Source organism: Pezoporus occidentalis, unplaced genomic scaffold, assembly GCF_034315485.1.
Source record: "Pezoporus occidentalis ecotype Australia unplaced genomic scaffold, CSIRO_AGI_Poc_V1 ctg43, whole genome shotgun sequence".
In the NCBI taxonomy this organism is placed as follows: Eukaryota; Metazoa; Chordata; class Aves; order Psittaciformes; family Psittacidae; genus Pezoporus; species Pezoporus occidentalis.
In genome coordinates, this window is record NW_026915758.1 from 3237485 (window position 1) to 3262132 (window position 24648).

The 24648-nt window shown below is 37.9% G+C and overlaps 1 long non-coding RNA gene across 1 annotated transcript; it reads right to left on the reverse strand.

Moving 5' to 3' along the window:
• Positions 1-1802: 1802 nt before the first annotated feature.
• LOC134171898 (uncharacterized) lies at positions 1803-23862 on the reverse strand. The gene is made up of 3 exons (XR_009967766.1): positions 23736-23862; positions 12490-12524; positions 1803-1873 (listed from the first exon to the last, which is right to left on the reverse strand). It is a non-coding gene; the product is annotated as an uncharacterized LOC134171898 (long non-coding RNA).
• Between the last annotated feature and the right edge of the window lie 786 nt (positions 23863-24648).

Below are 24648 nucleotides of genomic sequence, written 5' to 3' on the forward strand. Positions count from 1 at the left end.
CAAATATCTTGTCCAGATTTTCTTAACTTGATTATGTTGCCATAAAAGCCAAGGGATTATTTGAGCAGCAGCCACAGTGTCAGCTGGAGTACAGCCAAGTTCATCATTCCTGGAAGTATTTTTTTGTTGCCATTGAAAGTCTGACTTGGAAGCTGCTGCAGATTAATTAGAACATTAGACGGCACTACCACTGCCCCGAGGTACAAAGAGAAGAAAGGCAACCATATGCAATTATTTACAGTGCACCAAGTATGCAAAAATGCTAATATTAAAATAGCCACATTGATCTCAATATAACATTTCTTCAGAACTGCTCTTTTCTTTATCAACAGAATGCACTAGCTCTCTTACTTGCTACCCCCCTCCTGCAACAGAAATCCTTACATTTATTTTCCTCTACTTCCTTCCTTTTCCATAGCAAGTGTCAGAATTGCAAAGTTATTCTTTCACAGAATCGCCAGATTCTATCATCATAAAATTTCTTGTCTTTTCTAAGTTTTCCAGCAGTCTGGAAAAATGTTTTCATTTATATTTTCATAAATATAAATAAACTGTTCTGAAATCCGTAGATATACTACTGGTTTCACAATATTAAATCAAAGGAAATTTTTCCTTAAACACCTAGCAATGTATATTTCCAAATCGTTATTATCACCATTTAAATTTACACAACACCATTGTTTCAAAGCAAATCATGAGATATCATTCTACGAGTGATTGCTTTGCTCCAAAATTAAATAAAATCTTGATGTTCCAGAGTTCTGTTTGAAAAAGAATTCCCAATATGAAGTGATGGGAAAAAAAGGACACATGATGAGATGGAGAAAAAAAAAATCAATTTGATATTTTAAGCATGTATGCTAGTATGTGACACATTAAAAAAAAAAAGAAAAGAAAATATGCTGGGTTTTAAGTGATAAATGGATAATAGGGAGAAACTAGGACACTTCTGTATGCTTCTTAAATCATGTCACATCTTAATGCAAGTCAAAAATCAAATCATTTACATTACAAAACACAAACTGCAATAATAGAAAATATTTCCTACTAATATTATATGTCTGATAAACAGTGCTGTCACTGTTATGGTAAAATATCTGACCATCACAGTGAATATTCCTACTGAAATTCCCACATACGAAGAAAGACACAATGTGTGTTGTGATTCAATCTTCCTGTGATTGTACGTAATTATATATCTGCTGAAAAATATTACTGATCCTACTAAATACAGTATAAATTAATCATACTGGCTAAAAATAACTCAAAAGAACACAGATCCAGAAATTAAACTGCATTGAAAAAAAATCAAGCTGCACTTTAACCAGCCAATTAATATAATGTTCAGTAACACAGTATTCCAAACTAGATGTTTCTTGAAATTAGCTACATTGCATCTTCAGTCTTCTGCTAGCTGACCTGACAATACATATGATGAATAACTTTATATATGATGAATCACTAACAGTATACAAACTCAAAATTTTGAAGGTTTTATTTTTTTAAATTCATATTTAGATGAACTTATATATGGACACAGACAATTGTGATAAATATCAAGAACCTGGAATCAAGATTTTCAAGTTATGTTTTAAAATTAGGTTTGAGTACAATTTTTTTAAATAAAAACCCCCAAAACGTAAATCCTAAACAACAGTGCAATGTAAATCATTTCAGAGAGAGAAGTCATTTTAAGGCACTCCTAAACTCTCAATCAACAACTGCAGCTACCCATTTAAACCTCAAGGGTGCAGCACATGTCATACCACCTTCCTTACCTACACAGACGAGCACATAGGGCAGACAGGTTCTTCTGTAGGCTAGGCTGGCATTGCTCCATCCTAGTCAACAGGGCTACACAGCTTCTCAAAAACTAAAAATCAAACCCAGAAAATGGGAGTACAAAGCAAATAAAAATTTAAAAGTTCCCTTAGTTTGGATCTAGGACATCTTTCAGAACTGGTGTGCCTTTTCTGTTCTCTCCCCATTCCTCATTTCAGTGTACTCCCGTTTTATTTTCTAAATACAGACAGTTTTCTCCACACAAATACAAGTTTGCAGACTATCATATTCATAAAAGTGCTTGATAGGCAGGGTTACACAGTAAGCATATCAGGTTATATTCTTAAGCAATCTCTTCTCTGAAAAAGTGAAGTCACTAACATCAGACATTTGTGTTTCATAACTCTTTGGCAGCAACTGATTCCTAGTATTACCCAGTTAAACTACATATACCTTGAAGAAAGTCCTCTTTGGCTGTTTTTTCAGCAAGCTGACGTGTTAGGAAAAGTGTACAGATGAGGCTATTCATACAATGCAAGCAAAAGTTGCATGTACACAGTGGCAGTTAGAAGTACAGCTGGCACAGTCTCTGATTTCTATTAGCTGCTTTGCATATCAAATTGCAGTTTTAATTGTCTGATTTTAGAAACTTGACTTTGTTCTTTTAGTTTTTCTGAGATTATGCTCCGATTATTTAAACCCTAGCCAGACAGCTTGTTCACTCACTTCCCCCCCACCCCGATCCTTCTTCCTCTCCCCGTACTCCCAGGGGGACGGAGAGGAGAATCGAAAAGAATGCAACTCCCACAGGTTGAGATAAGAACAGTTTAGTAACTAAGGTATAACCAAATCACTACTGCTACCACCAATAATAATAATGATAAAGGAAATAACAAGGGGAAAGAATACATCACCTCACCACCAGCCAACTGACAACTCCCCTCCACCACCAGACCAAGCACCCACCAATATCTCCTCCAACCCTGTGGACTCCCAGCCCTTCTGGGTAACTCCCAGTTACCTCCTGGGCACGACGTGCTGTGGTATGGAATACCTTTTTGGCTAGCCTGAGTCACGCGCCCCGTCTCTGCTTCCTCCCGGTTTCCCCTCCTCCCTGGCAGAGCATGAGCCTCACAAAGTCCTTGGTCAAACCAAAACATCCTTGTTATCAGCTCTGCTCCCAAGCCGAAAGTCAAAACACAGCACTGCACCAGCTACCAAGAAGGAGAAAAATGACTGCTACCGCTGAACCCAGGACAGCTTTATATTTAATGCAGAGTGTCCTAAGTGTTCCTAGAAAGCAGTCTTCATGTGTACATGACCAAAAAAAATCCATTTCCTTGCCAAGAAGAAATCCCTGCATATCTGTAGTGGTCATATATCTATATCTAGTTTGTTACTAATTTATATAACTCCATTACTGCAATTATTCATTATAGATAAGTTTCATTCATTAGTAGGAACTTGTAAGAAAAACTTCAGCTGTGATCTCTGGGCTGAAATGCCTTTGAAACAACATTAGCTGGAAAAAAAAAAATCATCCTAACTGCATTTTCAACCAATTGGATGATGCAAAGATAACTGGAAATAGATGATCCTATTCACTCCAAGGGACTCTGTACAGAAACAGTCAAAAATATTCTCAAAAATCTCTGTACTGAGATGCCTTATCAAGATAAGAACAGCAGTTGCTGTGATACAGTTTATCAGCCTAGACTCACTGAAAAGATACAGATATTTGATGGATAAAAAATAAATATTAAAACTTAAATGTAGTCATCTAGTCTCTCATTTTTATACACCATAATGACTGAATTGTTTCCAGTAATTCTTGTATTGAACATAATACTTCGTGTTTGCAACAGTATCTCTTCCAGTAGGGTATTCAGGTTTGAATGAAGGATTACAAAATGCAAATGGAAGCTTTGAATTGTGACACCATAATTTCTAACATTTTTTCTTCTGCAATACTTTAAATAAGATATTTGCACTTTGTGGGGTTATCAAACATAGTGAAAAATATACAAACAATTAAATTATCCAAGTGTTTTGCACAGATCTTAGAATTAATGTTCTCTGTGGCAAAACAGACAAGTCAGATCCAAAAATTGAATGGATAAGGAAGAAGAAAGATGTATTATTGAGCTAAAACAATCTTCCAGGAAAGTCTTAAGTAAAATATAATCTCCAAAGCACATCTAGTTAGGTGAGCATAAATACAAAGAACAAATAGGTCATGATCTCCAGGAAAACATTACTGTCAGCTGTGTTTTTCTTGTCTCTTAAGAGTTCTTTCCCAGAGCTTCCTGAATTACAAATCCTGATTAGATATGTTATTAATCTTATTCACATGAGAAAAGTTACATGTGTGCACAAATATTTGTTGGATTAGAGCCATAATATGCTTCTGGTGGCTTTTGGAGGATAAGCTCCTTTTATTTTTCTAATTCACTGAATTTACTCTATTTCAATATTAAAAAAATCTTTGCTCCTGGTTGGTTTTATGATCTTTTTTAAGCATGTTTAGTTTCATTTTGCCCATAATTCAATAACTGTGTACAATGTCATCCAGCAGTAGTGAAGAAAAAAAGTTTATGCTGGAACTACCATAATACTGCTGAAACAGATGTTGCTTAATCTTCAGTCACAAGTCAGAAGGGCTGAGAAACTTTTGCCTCATACAAATATTAAAACATCTCCAGGTTGGGTGGGGTGGAGAGTTTAAAAGTTAATCAAATCCTAATGAGAAAATGGTAGGTTTTAATTATAAATGAGAAAAGTTACTTTTAAACTCATAAAGTGCTGAGACTCTGCTCCTGAATTGCAGTGTGCATATTGGCTTTATTACTCTGTGCACTGATTTTCCACTGGGAAGCAGCTGTGGTGAACCCCAGTTTCGTATCTGATCTGAACAACCATGAATCAGGACTCAAGTGAGAATCTGCCATGCTATAAAGTCTCATTGTATTCAGAGACACCTACAAATGTAAGAGATTGTTGTGATGGGATAAAATGGAAACAAGGAAGAGTGATTCAGAAGCAGCTATGTAGTGTTTATAAACTTATGGTAGCAAACTGTGACTCCTTGTACTGGTTCTTAAAATCAGGAAGGTCATAAAACATTTTGTAAATTACCACTCTTTTATTTGTATGATAGTCTTTTATCCTTTAGTGCTCAGTGGTTTTCAGATACTTGTACCGGTCTTCCTTTCACTCCACTAGGAATGACACAGGATTATGCGAAGATAGGGCTATCACCAACTATGATTAGTCATCATCCTTTAAAGTCAAGAACCTTTACACTAATTCATATCTGAATTACAAATTTCAGAAAAATACTAATTTTAAATGCATTTCAAGTCAGGGTTTTTATTTTTTTTTTTTTTTCCCATGGGAAACTTGAAATCAGCAAGCACAGCCTTTAATGTTTTGAAATAATTAAAGCAGACCCCAAGGAAAGGACTATTCACAGGAGTCCACAGACAAGAAATATATTCTAAGCATAAGCAAACTTCAGTAGTCTAACCTATTAAGAAAGAGAATGTTTTTCATTTTCTGTTTAAGAGAAGCTTAATGCTAATGTACATGCAGCAGAAACATATTTTTTATGTCAACAAGCTATTGTCAACACATGTTATTAATTCTTCTTACTGTGCTTTCCTTACTGGGGAAGCCCTGTAGGCATGGCCCAACATGAGTATAATAAGATGGTGGTTGTTCAATAGCTTAAATATCACAAACAATAGTACCAGATGGACCTTTAAAAATTCCATCCACCCCTCCTTATTTTCTTCGCTTTAGCTACCGCTCGTTTTCTTTCTTCCTACTGCAGTTCTCACAGAAACAACATGAACAGCTTTCCCCATTGTGAGCTCTACTGACCCTGACATTTGTGCAGTGGGTCAACAGTATCCACTTTATAAATGCAACCTTTCAAGATCCACCTCTTCTGCCATCATTTTCTCAGAAAAATTGAGTAAAACTCTCTTTCACACTTAAAAGTTCTGCCCTTCAGGCAACTCTAGAGAAAAACAGAAGTTCTGTGCTGATTATTTACATGTTAATGAATATGGCATTTAAACCACAAAGAGTGAAAACCCAAAACATAGAAATCAAATGAATGTTGGCCACAGTGTTGAAAATGGGATGTAGATGAGTTGCTTTATATCTGCTATATGTAGACATTTATATGTATGCACACATCTTTCCAATAACGAATACAAAGAAAATCTCTTCATATTCAGGATCAAAAGGGTACTAGCAAGACTGCAGAATCTGGGCTGTAAGAGATTAGATATATTTTTGCAAATAGACACACATCATTCCTCATTTTTCTATAAATACAGCCTTCAAGCATTTTGTGGATTAGAAATTATTTTCCACATGTTTTTGCATATGAAAAATGGCTCAAGCTTTCTAATCTTGTTAACATAGTATCATTCCATTTGTTGAAGCTGCATTTTAATTGCTAAATTGCTTCTCATTGGTTACTCTAAATACATTCTCAATTCCACTATGAGCATGGAAGACTTTCAAAGGTATTATGAAAATTTCTCTGAGATAAAGGTATTCAAAATAAATCTTATGTCTGTGTATTTCATGGGACGTACAATGTTAGCTGAGAGAAAATCTCTTACTACGTATGATATAGTAAGTTTGATGCACAGAATTCTGCTGTCAGCCTGAATTTTGTCTACCATGCGGTTCTCATTTTAATGCTAACTTTATGTATAGCTTCTGTTTGCCTTTTTATGACTTTTGCAGTTCTTCAAAAGGCATCATGAGAATCATAGTATCATAGAATGGTTAGGGTTGGAAAGGACCTTAAGATCATCTAGTACCAACCCCCCTGCCATGGGCAGGGACACCTCATGCTAAATCGTATCACCCAAGGCCTCGTCCAACCTGGTCTTGAACACTGCCAGGGATGGAGCATTCACAACCTCCCTGGGCAACCTATTCCAGTGCCTCACCACCCTAACAGGAAAGAATTTCCTCGTTATATCCAATCTAAACTTCCCCTGTTGAAGTTTTAACCCCTTACCCCTTGTCCTATCACTACAGTCTCTAATGAAGAGTCCCTCCCCAGCATCCCTATAGGCCCCCTTCAGATACTGGAAGGCTGCTATGAGGTCTCCACGCAGCCTTCTCTTCTCCAGGCTGAAAAGCCCCAACTTCCTCAGCCTGTCTTCATATGGGAGGTGCTCCAGTCCCCTGATCATCCTCGTGGCCCTTCTCTGGACTTGTTCCAACAGTTCCATGTCCTTTTTATGTTGAGGACAACAGAACTGCACACAATCCTCCAAGTGAGGTCTCACAAGAGCAGAGTAGAGGGGCAGGATCACCTCCTTCGACCTGCTGGTCACACTCCTTTTGATGCAGCCCAGGATACGGTTGGCTTTCTGGGCTGCGAGTGCACACTGAAGCCAGCTCATGTTCATTTTCTCACCAACAAACACCCCCAAGTCCTTCTCCTCAGGGCTGCTCTGAATCTCTTCTCTGCCCAACCTGTAGCTGTGCCTGGGATTGCTCCGACCCAGGTGTAGGACCTTGCACTTGGCATGGTTAAACTTCATGAGGTTGGCATCAGCCCACCGCACAAGTGTGTCAAGGTCCCTCTGGATGGCATTCCTTCCCTCCAGGGTATCAACCGAACCACACAGCTTGGTGTCATCGGCAAACTTGCTGAGGGCGCACTCAATCCCACTGTCCACGTCTGGCTCGAGTGTGCTTCCTCATTAGCCCCCTGCAGGACAGCAAAGCGGTTCTGCGTGGGGACAACAGATTTAGGGGGAAGCCCCTTGCTTTTGGTTGTCCTTTTCCTCCTTTTTTTGTTGTTTGTTTTTTTTTTGTCACTAAATCCCAGCTTCCCGGGTTAACGGCCTCCTTCTTTCCTTCATGAGGTAGAGGGGAAGCTCGAGGCCCCTGCACAGTTTGGGCCAGGAGCAAGCATTCCTGCTTCCTCTCAGCTTCCCTGACATCTCGCAGTCTATTAACAGCATCCCGCAGCTCAGCCCCTGCTGCAGGAGGACCTCCACCAGGGAGCACCGAGTGCAGCCCTGCCCATTGTGCACCCTCCCCTCACCAGACCAGTGCAGGCACTCTCTACACCCCGAGCTCTGCACTGCAGCCTCCCCTCTCATCGGCTCTGTCTGGGTGCCTACGCTGGCCACCGCCGGGGCAGCCAGAGCAGAGCTCCCGGACCGGGCCCTGCTCATACGCCGAGCGCTCACCGTCCCCTCGCCTGCCCGCGCAAACTGCCTCGCCGCGCTCCCTGGGGCAGGTTTTTACCCGCTCATGGCTGGTGCCGCTGCTCCTGGCTCCGCCCCCTGTGAGTCAGCTGCTCGCTCTCGTCAGCTGAGCTGCCGGCTCTGGGCAGGTCCTGTCGAGGACTTGAGGCTCCCTCGGTGGCTCTTGTCGCTGAGTTGAGGCACCAAGTAAAACCAAGCTGGGACACCAAATGGGTATTTCTGGTTAGGCAGATGTCAGTGGTACAGCCATACGCATTTAGCTAGAGCTACACGCAAAAGAGCATGGTCAACCTATCCAAGGCATGCAGTATCAGTTGCTGAAATCAGATTTTGAAGCGGTCTTAAGTCTCAGACAGAAGACTTTGCCAGCATGCCAGCAGGTCAACTCTTTGAGATACTTGAGATACAAGTGAGATACTTCTGCTGAAGTCATTTTACTTCATGGAGAATAATTAGTATTAATGGAAATCATTTCAAAGCTTTTGATTTGCCATATTAGATTGAATAAAGAAGACTGACGTTCACTTAAGACTCTTTCCATAGTTAAGTTTCAGCTGAAATAAGTTATCTGGTTTAATCAATGCACTTCAAGAAAAGCATGAAGATATTGAGAGACTCCAAAAAACAGTGAGAACAATCAGAAATTTAGAAAATATGGCCTATGGGGAGATGCTAAAAAAAAAATTAAGCTATTTAGGTCAGGAAAAAAGTGCATTAAAGGTAAAAGCCTTCTTCAAATACGTGAGAAGTATCAAAAGTAAACTATTGCATATGGTTACTTTGGATAGAACATGTGGTTCAGAAATACTCAGGACTTTGGTGAGCTGTAAAGGAGTATGCATCAGCTTCAGCTTCATACACTTACATCTAAATGATGAAAACACAGGCATTCACACACACATCTAGGTAGCTAGGCTACCATCATATTCAGGAAAGCTTAGATAACTGTTCATTTTAGCTAAAATTTGACACTTACACTCAGTCAGCTGCATAAGTCCCTGGACTTTACCGATTCTAGATTTCCACTGAGCATAAGAGCAGCTCAGATGCTCAGCTCACATGCAAATATCTCCTTTTTATATACCTAAATGTACATCTGAAACTCAAGATGAACCCTCATGTAAGAATAATTCTGTAAGTGAGGATGGTGAAGTTCTGGAATAACTTGATTGTTGTCTTAGCCAGTAACAGCAGAGAGTCATTTATACAGAGTTGACCTTTGCTTGGGGCAAAGGCAAGGCTGTTCTGTAAAGCAGAATAGCCTAGCTCAATAAAACTTGAAATTATAGCTTCTTTACTGCTGTTAAACACCGCCTATAGCAAGATCTGTGCACTGCTTCATCTTCAGGAGCCACACAGCATGTGGCAGAAATCAGAATTTTCTCTCTGTGCCACGTCTAAGCAGGCATAAACACAGAATGACACTAGATTTTCCATTCCTGGGACTGATTGTATTAACTAGGCAGCAACTCTCTGGGCAAAGGAAACAATTAGATGAGGTTCCTTCCCACACTTGTCTCTAAAGGGCAGCAACTGCATCATGTGCAATTCTATTTGAGCAGAGTCCAGTTCCCGAATCAGGAAATCCTTAAGTTAATCTCTTGTAGATAAAGGCAGTAGAAAGACAAGGTTGTGGATCTTGGTAGGGTTTTGGCACATACTCATTAACAAACTGTTCAATACTGTTGGGTTTATTCTTTAATTAATTCATCCACCACAGTTATGTGTGTTCTGCACATCTTCATAATATTAACTTTAAATTGTCCTTATGCAACCTGCTGTCTATACTACATTGCACATCCACTTCCGTGTTCAAACACAAACTATATGAATCTTATTTTCATTTTGTGAAGTCTAAAATCAGTCATGTCACCTTGTAGGACTACAGTTCAATGCCCAGAGAATAGGGACACAGCAGACACCATCTTGAAATGTGAATTTCACCTCATCTAACTTGAGAAACTTAGACTAAGAAAGCCATTTGGCTTCACCTGTCATTAGTCAAGTGAGATAGGTCTCTGGCATCCATACTGAATGTCTAAGACAGTAGGATGAACGCTACCAGCACCGCTTTCTGCAAGTGGAACACAAGACTTAGTAAATGTTGGGAAACAATTTTTCACTGAGAATGTGCAAGTGCGCACATCAAACATACAATCACAAATTAAAAAGTTTGCCAATGAGTTTGGTGAAAACATCCTCTATGCACTAACTACAGACTGCTAGACAGAAGCATTCAGGTATTTTTGCTTTTGTAGTGAATGCCAACCTGTGGTGAATGACTGACAACTGTGGATGGAATTATAGACACACAGATCTGTGTATTGTCTTGTTTATGCTTGTGAGTTCAGTCTGTTCATATAATTATCATATTACTGCATGCTAAACACAGTAGTGTAACTTCCCCATATGAATGGGTGTTGAAATTCAGAAAAGTGTCTCTACATACACTGACATTAATACTGTCCTCTGTTCTGTAGTGTTATAGTGCATCACATGATTTAGACAAAAAACAAAATAATAACAAGTTGTTTTTCCGTGCTGTCTTCAATTTCAACTGACTGAATGGATTTTAATTAATCTTTCTAAAGATGATTTGGCTAAAGACACTATCTTTTCCTTGGTTAACTTTCAAAATATACTATAATCAGTTACACATGGAAACATACACGAAATCCCAGTTCATTAACTGAATTTGTGCAGAATATCTGCACTTCAGCAAAATATAGCCTATTGGTTTTACTTCTAAGCTGCTTTGTAAAAAAAACTGTAGATAAATGGATTAAAATAACATTAAATATTGTAGCTAAGTTTCATAAATAGCAATTTCAACAGACATCAAAGCACATTTTTGAAAAAAGCGATTTGGAATTACAAATGTATATTTTGCTTCTATACACTTAATTTAAACAGAATACCTCTATTAAAATTTTATTTTCTGTTTTTTTTGGGGGGGGTTTCTCTTTGTTCTGAAAAGTTAATAAATGCACTGAATGAAGAAACAACACATACAGAAACACCTGAATTTTCACAGTAAAATATCCTGTTCTTAAATATATTTATGTTGCTCAAAATGCATTGGTTTGATAGTATTAGAGTAAATTAGGGCTAAATACCTTTTACAAAAAAAAAAAGAAAAAAGGCTTCAACATGTAGTATATAATTGCTGGTACAATTAGCACTGGTTTTTTTTTCTAATTATCATAGGCTTAGTCTATCAGCTGGACAGTAAACAAGGCTCTGCCATCTCGATCTACTGTCCAGTCTAGTTAAATCATTTTCTAGAAACAACCTGGCCTGAAGGTCAGGAAGGACATTCATTCCAGGACTCTAAGTGGGCTAATTGAAACTAACTCTGAAGAAGAAAGAACCTCTGTTAATTTGGTATGTATGGGTGAGTGCACATCAATACCACAAAGGGCTCCATTATTGCTGTATCAAAGTAAATAGCTGAAAAAAAATGAGTCAGGGAGATGAATGATGAGTTAAGTGTTAAGCAGACACTGAGTGCAAACAGTAAGTAGCACACAGTTGCTCTCAGAAGGAATGTGGCTTCTGTTAACTCTTTAATTTCTGCTAACTCCTTTAATTCCCTCTGTGCTAGATTCGGTTTTCTGCAAATCTTTTTTGCCTTGCAGGTCTTTTATTACCCAATTCAAGGAGATTTTGTGAAACCTTTTAATAGATTAATTTAGCTTTTGGGTTCTGGAAAAGCTTTCCCACTTTAAATCCCATCTTAAATAATATTTTTGCATTTGAGAAATTATATTAATTGCCAGAGGAAAAGATTGCTTCAACCAAAACCAGTTTAGGCTTTGAATCATGTTTACAGATGAACATGGGGCAAGAATTGTGCCAACGGGAGTGCTTGGGAAAGTTTTGAGTCCTGGCAAAAAGGAAATCCTCACAACTTCCACCTGCACCACCTTCTTGCCTACCACTTTCATGACTAGGTGAAATACAGCAGAAAGCATTTATGTCCAAGAAGTACAAGGATTACAATGGTTCCTGACATTGCACTGATTTTTGTTTTATTTTATTCCAAAGTGCTCAATAATGATGGGCCAAGCATAATCTAGTTCTTGTGACTTTTCTAGATCAGAAAACTAAGATAACAAAAACTCAAGCTAGAACTTGCAGACTCACATTTTCCAAGTCTACTACAGTGAAAGTAAAACAGTTGCGCACCTTGTCAAAACAAACTTCCATAGAACTGATTGAAAATTATTACATGATGGTTGTCCAGTGTTATTGCATGTGCCCTAGCACATTTAAACACTGTCTAGTTCAATTACAGAAGCTAAATATTCTAAAATTCATATGTGAAGATCATCAACATTGGCAGTTCTAAAACAGCTGACTTCTGAAAAAGCAGCAAAATAATAAATTATCTCTGAGAAGGTGTATAACTTTGAGAATATCATTGATCTTTAAATGAAAAAAAGGTAAATCTCACCTGTTTGGATTTTCATAAAATACATAATATGGGACCTGAAAATCATTAAAGAATGAAAGAAACACAAATTGAGTGAAGACTAGAATAAAGGGACTTTTGTGAAAGAAATATAAAATGAGTGAAGGGTAGCATAGAGGGACATTATTTATAAGAACCGAGATAAAATACTTATCACTGAAAGTCTCGAAAATCTATTTTTAGAACTTAGCACGCTAAATTTTATCACTATTTATCTTTGCAAAAAAAGGGAAATGTACTTATGAAATACATTGATAACCTACAGTGTAATTAGGGAATACAGTTAAGTGTCATCCGAGAGAAACCAGATGTTGAAAACTAATATAATAAAACTGTAAGAAGTTTACTGGTGTGCATAAGGGACTAGAGATAAAACTTCTGTGTTAAGTAGGGAATTCAGTCAGGTGCAAAAGCAGAAGCAAAAGCAGACCTGAGTGCATCAATTAATGGATGATGAAAGCACCCATGAAAAAAGACAATTTTTGCTATAATGCATCAGGCTAAGTATTTCTATTCATAACAAGAAAACAATGGTGCAATTTTGCAAGGGATAAATAAAAAATAATATGGCAAATGTTGCTGTACATATCTGATCACAAATACTGAAGAAACTTAATTAAAAGTGATTTAAAAAGGGCTACTGAGATAAAACTGAGATAATGGAAAACCTGTGATACAAGAAAGAGTAGAAGAGCTTCATTTCTTGAGTCTAGGCAGATAAAGGGTCTGTAACTACCTTCTTGAAGCAGTCAGGATGTGAAATGCAGGTTAATACAGGAAAAGAGTGGAAGAATGCATTACATAAGGCAGTTAAGTATAAACAAAGAAGCAACAGAAGCTTATACAAGCAATAATAAAAAAAAATCCTTTTAAAGCTTTAACTTATATAATAATTAATAAACATTTGAAAATATTTATTAGGAAAAAAAACCCAACCAAAAACAGTTGTCCTGGGTTCAGCAGTAGCAGTCATTTTTCTCCTTCTTGGTAGCTGGTGAAGTGCAGTGTTTTGACTTTCCGCCTAGGAACAGAGCTGATAACAATGATGTTTTGGTTTGGCCAAGGACTTTGTGAGGCTCATGCTCTGCCAGGGAGGAGGGGAAACCGGGAGGAAGCAGAGACAGGACACCTGACCCAAACTGACCAAAGAGGTATTCCATACCACAGCACATCATGCCCAGGAGGTAACTGGGGGACTGCAGGGTTGGAGGAGGTATCGGTCAGAGCTTGGTCGGGCTGGGGGGGCAAGTTATCGGTTGTCTGGTGGTGAGATGTTGTATTCTCTTCCTTTGTTATTTCCTTTATCATTATTACTATTGGTGGTAGCAGCAGTGATTTGTGTTATACCTTAGTTACTAAACTGTTCTTATCTCAACCCGTGGGAGTTGCATTCTTTTCGATTCTCCTCTCTGTCCCTCTGGGAGTAGGGGGAGGGAAAGAAGGGGGGGAGTGAGTGAACAAGTTACCTGACTGGGTTTAAACCATTACAACAGTCCAAAGAGTCTCCAAGCTGATCCTTTTCAAGTAATCCAAAATTGTGCTGTATGGATATACAATTTCTGTCATTAAGTCCTGCATTTCAGATAAAGTAAAGGGTCATCAAAAGTGTCTGTTAATAGATAAGGTGGTCTCAGAGGTACAGTATCCCTTAGGTTACAGATAGCAAAAGTGAAGAGAAACAGATTGCAACAAGTAATACCATACATACCTTAAGAAGCGATCTGCAGATTACAGCTGGATGCACTGATATGCAGTGTTAACACCTCCAGGCAGCTTACAGGTACATCAGAGCTCTGTTTATATAGTTTTATTCAGTCTTTTCAGTTGTTTCCTTTCAGTGCTCTGCTTCAATATCAGAAAGCGATCTATGACAGTTGCTTTGTATTAGACAAATCACTGAATCACAGAAAAATTGCACTTGGAAGGGACCTAAGAAGGTCTCTAAACCAGCCTCATGCTCAAAGCAAAGTTACCTCTGCGATCAGACTTGGTTGCTCAGAGCTTTATCCAAGTTCATCTTGGAAAATGTCCAAGGAAGGAAACTGCAGAACCTCTTTGGGCAGCCTGCCCACTGCTTGGCTGTTCTCATGGTGAAAAAGTTTCTCCTTATCTCCAGTCCAAACCTCTCTTATTTCAGCCTATGCCTGATGCCTCTTGTCTCCTGCCACACACTGTTGAATGAACAGCCTTTCTCCTTCTGCTCAGTCACCAATCTGTAGGCTCTGAGGCTGCTGATAGGCTTCCCCAAAGGCATGTTCGCTCAAGGCTGTGTAAGCTCTGCTCCTCAGCCTCTTCTCACAGCCCAAGTACTCCAGCCCGCCCTGACCACCTTGGTGGCCCTTCACTGAAGTCACTCCAGTTTACCAAGGACTTTATAGTATACAGAGACCAAAATACAATGCAGTTTTCCAGATATGGTTTAATGAACGCTGAGCAGAGGGCACCATCACTTGCTCCTGATCTTCTGGTTCTGCGTCTGCTAACAGCCCAGGACACTTTTGACTTTCCTGCTGCCAGACCTCACTGTCGGCTCAGGTTCAATTCACTGCCCACCAGGATCCCCAGGGTTTCTTCAACAGAGGTGCCCCTGGGCAGACAGCCTCCCACCTGTATCATTGCCAGGGACTCTTCCACGTGCATAACTTGGCTTTTGTCCTTACTGAATTTTGTGAGGCTCACATCAGCCCTCCAGCCTCTCTACCTCCATCTAAATGGCAGCCTTGCCCTTCAGGCTTATCAGCTGTCACACTGCTATTTAATGCCATCTCCAAACCTAAGGAGCAAGAACCTATCAGCTCCTCCAAATCATGGATAAAGATATTAAATAATACAAGTCCCAGCACACACCACTGTGGACTCCATTTTTTTCCCCAGTCTCCTGACAGAGTACTATCCATTAACCAAGAGACTTTCCTGAAATTATTTCTTTAATTATTTTATTTAATTTTCTGGGGAAAAAAAAAAAAATCTGTTAATGAAAGCAAATATAAGTAATTTACTAAAAAATTAAAAATTTCCAACTGAGGATATGCATACTTGCCCCTGGAAAAAAAAAATCTGGCAGTGAAGAGTTTTCAATCTAGAGCCAAAATCAGTCTATTTCAAATTAAAGTTGAATTTGCAGTAATGATAGACTATTGCCAGAAAATTAAGCTGATTAAAAACTGTGGGTCTGACATAGCAATAAAGGATAAGACAGGAAGATGTTAATTCATTTTATTTAGATGAAAGAGAAGTATGAGAGAAGTGGAAAGATGTAGGGACTCACTAGTCTTCACAATGCATAAAGATAGCAACATCTGAACAAGGTGACATCTGGATAAGGTTGGCTATGCCATACTCAGCAGATGTTAAATTAAAAGGTATTCTGAGAGAAAAGGGCAGGTTGGAGACCTGCTCATAAAGGTCAAGCTGGTACAATCACTGACAATTTGATCTATTGCTAGGTATAACTGTGAAAGCTGCATCCTAGAGGCAGCAAACATGAAGTCATCAGCCCTTTGAGATCCTGTGTGGCTGATATACATTGAAGACACCAGTGCAGGAAAGAAGACAAATGAGCATATATTGCAGCAGTGCAGAAAGAACCATTTACTGCTCCCAGAACATCAAGGAGAGCAAGCTGAAATATTTCAGGGACATACCAAGGAGAGCGGAGATTGATCAGCAAAAACAATAGCGCGAGACAGAACTGCAAGCAAAAATGGAAGCAAGGATTGGGTCAGCAACATAACAGAAGGGAAATTTCCTTAAGCAATGAGGGGACGTCAGGTCTTGTGAATCACAATGCAAAGGGCCACTGACCTCCAGATTTAAGGCAGAGCTTGGTAATGATGGATATAGGTAATTGATCAAAGAATAATGTCAGCTGGTAAGCAGCCTAGTTAAGAGACACATGAAATGTAGCCTTGTGTTTCTGACCCCTCAAGAGCCATACAAATAAGATGATGCTGTTTTCTAATCGAAGCTGTAGATTTCATACCTCAAAATTCTACTTCATGTGAATCCATATATGTTTATTAACGCCTATATATAAACAGACAGCATAACCATTCTTTGTTATGACAAATACAAAATTATATAAATTGGCTAGAAAATTTGTATAAATTCAATTTAATACTCTCATAATGAATAATTCTTTTAATATTTAATGTTACACCTTTATTGCAATAAACACACCTAGCGTGGCAAAGTATCATTACTTGCTTTACAAGGTTTTCCTCAGGATTAATAAAGCATACCATTATTTGTGAAATCTTCAAGTGCTTTTCAGGAGCTTTTTCAAGAACATCTTTTTGTTTTCTTTTGTTTTACTTCAGGGGCATATTAATGCTGAAACATGACGCAAGACTCTCTTTTGATATGAAGAAAAGCATAGTGATGAAAAAAGGGAAAGAAAAGGAGGAAATCTTCCACATATGTAGACGCAGATTTTGCTAAAGATCTATTTGCTCGTATATCAGGAGTATAATCATACAATACATCTGAAACAATACCCATGTATTGCCTGCAGTTTGCAAAACACAGATATCATTAACCTGAAGGACACTGTCAGAAGTACTCAATAAAGTGTTTCCCAATGAAAATCACCAGTGCTAAGACACGTCTGTTTAACAGATACGAATAGTCTCTGAACGAGAACCACCTCACCAAGCTGGAATCCTAGGTACTTCATACTTGAACAGCTTCATTGAGCACCCTAAATGTAAATGCAGAATAGGTACCTGAATCAAACAGAATAAATACCACATACTGCTTTTATAAATCTCAATAAAATGAAATTTGGTTGATTTTGAAGTACTAGAGGAAAGAAAAACGGCAAATCTTTTTAAGCAGATTGCAACTTCTAGTAGTAGGGAGGCCTTTCAGGGCTTCTGTATGGACATTTTTATTTCACTTTGCCTATTACTACATTTTAAAACATCTGTTACTTTGCCCTAAGCTGGTCTTTTCAGTGACTATACAGATCACGTTCATTCCCTTTGCCCCTATCCAGTACCTCTGAACTCAGTGTTTCCCTGTGTAACTAAAAATAGGCTGCTTCACACCATCAGAAGTAGCTTAGTAGTTTTAAATAAAATTTCATCCACTTAAAAATATGGTTATGTAAACCTTAGCTAGCAACAAACTTCTTCCCACACCATGTTATTGTTACTTCTTTCTGCACCAAAGACAGTCAACAGCGCATATTCCTGTTGTGTACTTGTGGAATATTTCTCCTTTGTCTAGAATAATTACTGTTCTACCAAATTTATGCTTGCTCTCTTCTGCAGCCTTCTGAATCATTATCACACCCAGCATGAGAGAAGACCTAAACCAATAAATTCAGTTATATATGCACAATTTGCACACTGAAATAATCTCCTACAATCAGGTTTGTTACAGAAAGGTTATGCAGAGCAAAACATAATGAATTCCACTAGGGAAAAAAAAAAAGTAATTGATTACTTAAAGGAAATAAAAATAATGCTTTATTTTCAGGCTTGATGAATTGTGAAAAAGACTTTTATATGTGGCTAGTATTTCTTCACGCAAAACCTGACATTATAACTCTGTAATGTAGGATCAGGTTTATGAAGAAAATAAACTTTTTCCATCCGATCTGCTTACTGCATTGTCTGAAATAGGAAGTTCCTCCAGGGATGTGCTAGTCCCTCTTTTCACCTAAAAGAGACAAGTTACAGATGTAAAAATTGCTGATGTTCCCAAATATTGTAAACCTGAATCTATGAGTTACTGCTTTATGTTCCCTTAGTTAAAAGCATCCAGAAAGGGAGAGGATAACATTCAGTTTAGAGCATTAACTTCATCAAGCTAATTTCTCTAGGTATGCTGTCCTTGATAAATTACAGCTTCTAAATCTGAATGAACCTCTTAAGCTACTTCTGTCTACATATCATGACTCCTTGAAAAGCAAGATATATTACTTCAAAGATTTTTGTATGGTTATAGAATAAAAATAAATAACACTATCTCATTTAGTTAAATAAAGTGAGTAGCTGTATAAATCAAGAGTCCTCGCATGCTTTCAAAAGACAAGCTGGTAAGGCATATATAGTCCTCTATGATCAGAGTTTGTAAGTTCATGTACTTAAAACAAGCATGTCTTGGGAAACACATAAAAGTCAAACTACTACATTTTCTGCCTGGAAAATATTGGATATCTCAGAAATTTGTTAATAAGCAGAAAATCAAGTTTGTGAACAGGTGAAACAATGTGTTTAAGCCTTGTTCAGTGTTGATGGTCACAAGACAATCAACAAAATTTTCTACGCTCAGCACTAGGCAGCAAGATCTAACTCTCCCAATTCTCAGCACATAAGACAGCTTCAGCCTTGAGAGCACTTCTAGCCCATTCATTCCTAACAGCATATTTTTAAATTGCACTGCAAAATAAACTGTAGGGGGTTTGGTTTTCTTTAAGGATGAATCTGTAACTAACAGAATTCTTGGAAGAAAAACAGCTATATTCTCGCTTTGCATCACTTTGCTGTCAGCATCTCTGAACAGGCAAAAAAGACCCCACTGTAAAGAGTGTTTAAAGTTTTTTACCTTAACCATTGCTCTCAATGTTACACCACCAAGTACACATTAATTTCAGTATTATAAATAGACATTGGACAAGACAGATTGCAACAATTTTTAGAGTCCAGGTCTGAACTGTGGTAGTTTGAGATAAAAATAACTTAATACTATCTATTTATTCTACTACAAATTACCCTTCTGAAATGGAAGAACAGTCATCACTATACATAGATCTAGAAGATTCTGCCCTTAGTACTGCAACACAAACCAGTAAGACAAATTGAACTCTGCAAAGAACTAAGTAGAGGAATCTAATAAACTGAGGACTGCTCTGATGGAGTATATTGACTGTATTTTATTTGAAAGAGGAACCTAAAATGCTGTTGGAAGCCCTCTAATCAGCTCAATCTTTCCTTCACTATTAATAAATATTTGACTTCTCAACTCTGGATACTTTTATAGTAGTTTCATTCCTTCATTGACTTTAAAGGCAAATAAAACAACCTTTGACTTGTGCCATTGATTGCTCAGTTACTGGATGGAGTCATGCTAAAGCTGTCTTTCTGACTCCTTCCTCTATATTTTTCCTGAAAACACAACTAAATGAAATGTGCAACTGTCCTGATTTTCAAATAATACATTTGGAAAGAAGATGCCCTAAGATTAAAAATAATGTGGGTTTGTGTGTTTGGCTTTTTTTGTGGAAACTTGGTGCTACTGAATTTAACTTAAACATAGCAAGGCATACAACAAAGACAGTTTTTGCTATTCAAATATACATGTACAAATATTAATTATATATTCAGTTAGAATTTTGTGGTTTATCCTTTACAACATTAATGTAAAAGAAGTATTACTGCACTAAATATTTAGCTGCAGCCGAAACACTTTTAGAAGAGGAGGCTGGGCTGAATGAACACAAAATATTGCCCCATATCACAGTATTGTCTATGTTTACATGATTGTTACAAATATATTAAAAATTACAACGTTGCAGTGTGACTCCTGTGGCCTGTTCACTGAAATGGCTATCTGTGCATACCCAAGAATAGTTTAGAATGTCTTTATCTTTGTCAAAGAAACCCTATAATTTGGCCACTCCTTATCTGAAGGACTCTCATCTTGCCCTATAATGAGAAAGGTGATCCATTACAGCCATTGTTACTTTCTTATGCAACTAATGGAAGTGGTCGAGCTGTGTTTCAGAGCTGGACGAGATAATAAGGCATTTCCCAAGAATACCATCCTAATGGCAAGATGTGCTTTCTTCTACTTCGTGAGGAGACAGAACTGATGTTTTGAGTTTGTAGAGATGAAGATCTACAGCCTTATATTCCCTGAGAGACATAAAAGGGGACAGAGTAAAAGTTGGAAGGGTTTATACTGCAGTGTAGGTATACGCTATAAATGGATGCTAAAATTTCAAGAACATAAGCAGAGGGAGGCTGGCAAGTGTGCATATATGAGAACAGTGTTTGAATTAATTTTTTTAGGTCATTTAGAGCATGGGACTAGACTCTTACCAATGCAAATATTTATTTAGCAGATAAAATTATAAACGAGGCTCAGGCAATGTTACTTTTTTGAGTACTTCTGCACACTCGCAGACAAATTACCCAAGCTGTGATCTGAAATGCACCTCCAGCAGGGTGCAGTATTACACTTGCAGCACAAAAACTGGGATGGTCTAAAGAGTGCCAATGACTCCAGCGACTTTGCAAGTGGTGACACCAGTGAGAACATGAATGCAGTTTTCCTTCTTCAGATTTGGTATCCCACATTTTAAAGCCTGCAACATTCATCAGAAAACCAGATCTGATTCTTGCAGGAGATTAAGTCTCTTCTAACTGTTTCAGCAAGTAAAAATTAATTAGCTTTAAAGGAAAAAAATATCATAGATATTAACTTTTCAGTCAAGGATCATCACAGAGTGGCTGCTCATGAGGAAGGAGGAGGCAGAAGTGGAGGGTGACCAGAGAACAGACCATGGAGTGCCCGTTCAAACAAGAGTGCAGCCCCACAGGTTGCAGGGTCAGGCTGGGGATGGAGGCGAGCACAGGACTGCCACAGCAGTGCTCAGGCCAGGGAACTGGGGATGTTGGGTTCACAGGGAGGTGATTTGTGGCATAAGAAATATGAAGCACCATGTGGAGTACCTAAATGATGGCAGTAAAACTAATACCAGTTTCTTGAAAAATATCTGTCACTTTCTGAACTTTTCCCTAAAGTTGAAGATTTAGCAATTACTGCATGCTTGGTTGAAATGGAATAATATGTTGCTCTGAGCAAGACACTGCAAATAAGTCAACACTTTAAACACTTTAAAGCAGTGCTCAGGCCAGGGAACTGGGGATGTTGGCTTCACAGGGAGGTGATTTGTGGGGTGTCCCAGATGTGACTCCTTAGGTAAATTAAGCCTCTTGGTGCAATCGAGGTTTTGACTATCTTTTTCTTTCTTTTTCTAAATCAAGGGCATTCATTAAATCTAAATATGTTTTTACCATGGTTTTTACATTATAATTATTCCCCCTTTTAAAAAGTAGTCTAGTTATGACATTGCACAATCCATGACCTAAATTTAGAACTACATTTACTATAACCAATTAACATTATTTACATTAAGTAAGGCTACTATTCAAGCTCGGTTTTTTTCGTAATTAAATGACTGCACTTGAAGCAGTTACAGATTAAGTATTTGAAGTAAAGTGTGCTGAGATGATAATTCAGCTGAAAGCAGCAGCAGCAGCCTCTCCTGCCAGGGAAGGGTAATATCTTTTCCACATACCCTCCAGATACTCCTGCAGCACTCCTGGGCTATTTCCATGAGATTCCCCATCCCACTGAAGAATATTGGCCAAAAAAAATCTTTAATTTGGCCTCAAAAGGCAGTCATGGACAAGATACTATGCCTCTGGTACCCCAAGAGCTCCTTGAATTAAAGCTCTCTCGGCATTTAATTGCAGCTCTGGGGAAGCATTTCTTGCACCATTCCTAACAGCATTTTTTGGCTCATTCAGAAGAAGCATACAGCCTGCTGTTACTAGATGATAAACCAGGCAAGACTAAGAAAGAGGAGAATATTCATAGGACTCAGCAGTCACTTTTCACAAACTAACTAGCCATCAGCAATTGCCAGTCACGCAGTAGCATCATGAGTCTTTTCTAATCTTCTAATTTCTAATGTGGTTTCACAAGGCAATACTTCTGTTTTACCTCCATAACAAAGGAGGTAAAAGCCTTCTGAATTACAGCACTTCCTGACCCAAGAGAAGATCTGCAAAGCAACATCAGCTAACCAGCATAACATTCCAACCAAAATAAATTGGGTCATTGGGTCAGCAGAAGCTGAGAGGCCAAAAATGCAATTTTAGCTTCTAATGGCTTCTTTCTCCATATGGTCTCTGGCTTGTCAGTGCTTATTTGTCTTTTGCCAGTGTCTTTGTAAAACCACTCTGTGAGAGATGTTAGGCATAAACTTTTACCACATGGTGTAGCACATATTTGTTATATTATACATTATGTATCTCACATAGATAGATATTCTTCTATGATTACATTTGTTCTATTTGGATTTCTAACAGAGCATAGTGCAGTATAACTATACACTGCAAGTTTTAGTTGCTGTTTGCAACCTGCTTAAGACCTCTTCTGCCCATTCATGTATTGAGGAAAATTTTATTATGCCTCTAAAATACACAAATGAAAATCAAAAGCAAGCGCTCGCCTAATTCAATGGACTTTTTAATAATTTCAAGGAGATCTTGGCTACCTTTGACAATCTCTTGCTTCAGTATTTTTTCAAAAGTAGATTTAGAAAAAAAACTAAATATTGCCAAATAGAAACACAGAAAACCTTCACTAACATGCAAAAGACACAATTAGGCAGTTTGGGTGACCGGAGGCAAACAAAAGCCACACAAAAAATTAACAAATACTGAGAGAGAGTAAGACTGTCATCTTGCCAACGCCATGACCATGAGACAATCAGTATGTTCTTCTCATTATGCCAGCTCAAGCATGTGATTTACTCAAGCATTTGACTTGTCACAATTCTCTTTTGGCCAAAGAATAAAGTTATTTCAATGTAATACAAGTTGGATATGTCTTATGCTTTGAGCAGCCAGATTTCAAAGCGTTGGGTGTCAACCAACTGCGTATTCAGTAAGGATTTGTAAACAAGTTCTAAATCTGCACATTTTGCACCTAGCCATGTACAGGAAAAATAACAAGAGTATGTTTTCATGTCACAGTGCTCCAGGTTAGGATTTGTAGCAGCATTATTCCATCAGAAAGAATTGCACCACCAGAGCCTGGGGTCACAGATTTAAGTATTTCAGAAAGTCTTAGGCTAAGACTTGCTGCCACCACTATATTACATCCTGAAAGAAGAACTGCTTCCTCTACTTCTCAAGTCTCTTCTTTGAGGGATGTTAGAAAAATGTTAATCTGGTAATAAGACTGAAGTAATCATTTTCATTCTAATAGAAAATTTCTGCAGATAGCTTACACAGCTGACTGGCTGTCGATGGCTATTTGACTTTGTTGTTTCTATGGGTGAAATATTATATAGAGTATTCATCAGAGGCTCCGTGTTAAACTGAAGCTTCAGCTGAAGAGCTGAGTAGGGAAAAAAAATTAATTAATTGTAACTGCCTCCAGATGTAGGCAATGCAGGACAAAATACTTAAACAGTAATGCGCAACCTCTCTGCTCAACCTTCCTTGGCACCAGATCCCTGGATGGAAAATGATACAATCAATCTTTAAAAACAGCTTCAGGGCAATCTGTAGCGATTAAACTGATTTCATCCATGTCCACAATAGGTGAAACTATAGTAAAGAACAGAATTAGTAGTAAGTTAGGAAGCAAAGAACAGAAGTAAATAATCAGTTTTCCCAATAAAACAGTGTTAAGAGGGATGTGCGATTTGCACAGCTCAACATGGAGAAACATTTTTCAAAAAAAAAGAACATTTTTTCAAAAATAAAACAGTCAAAAAATGTACATTTTATGTACAAAAAAGAGCAGTTTCCCCTGAAACGTGCTTGCTGAAACAGTCCTGTTCCTGCTTGAAATATTTTCCAATTTTCAGCAGAACAAAAAAAAAAAAAGAAAATGTGTGTATATACATCACACTGATAATATAAACTACTATTAGTAACAATAATAATATGCACGGTATTTCTCTGATTTTCCCAATCTCCAAGAAGGTAAGGAGTTTGAAAGTAGTGAAGTCACCTGTGCCCTTCTTGCAGGTATTTTGAAGCTCATATGATATAAAACATAAATAGGTCTTAATATGTAAATCAGGTAAGGAGAATGGGTCTCACTAGATCACCAACAATTTACCATGAACAATAAAGCCACAGTAATTAAAAATTTCTTTACCTTAAAACTTTGGTGCTTATAATCAGTTGGATTTTTTTTCTAACAGAAAATTAAAAATAGAGGTAAAAACAGAAGTTTTATTACACAGTAAAGAACAAGGGATCCTTAAATGACGTAAATTTATACTCTGTTAGGAGAGAACAAGAATTTTGAGGATATTGAAAGATTAATTTCAGTTAAATCGAAATTTTTACCATTATTACCATCACAAGATAATTGCTAAAATGC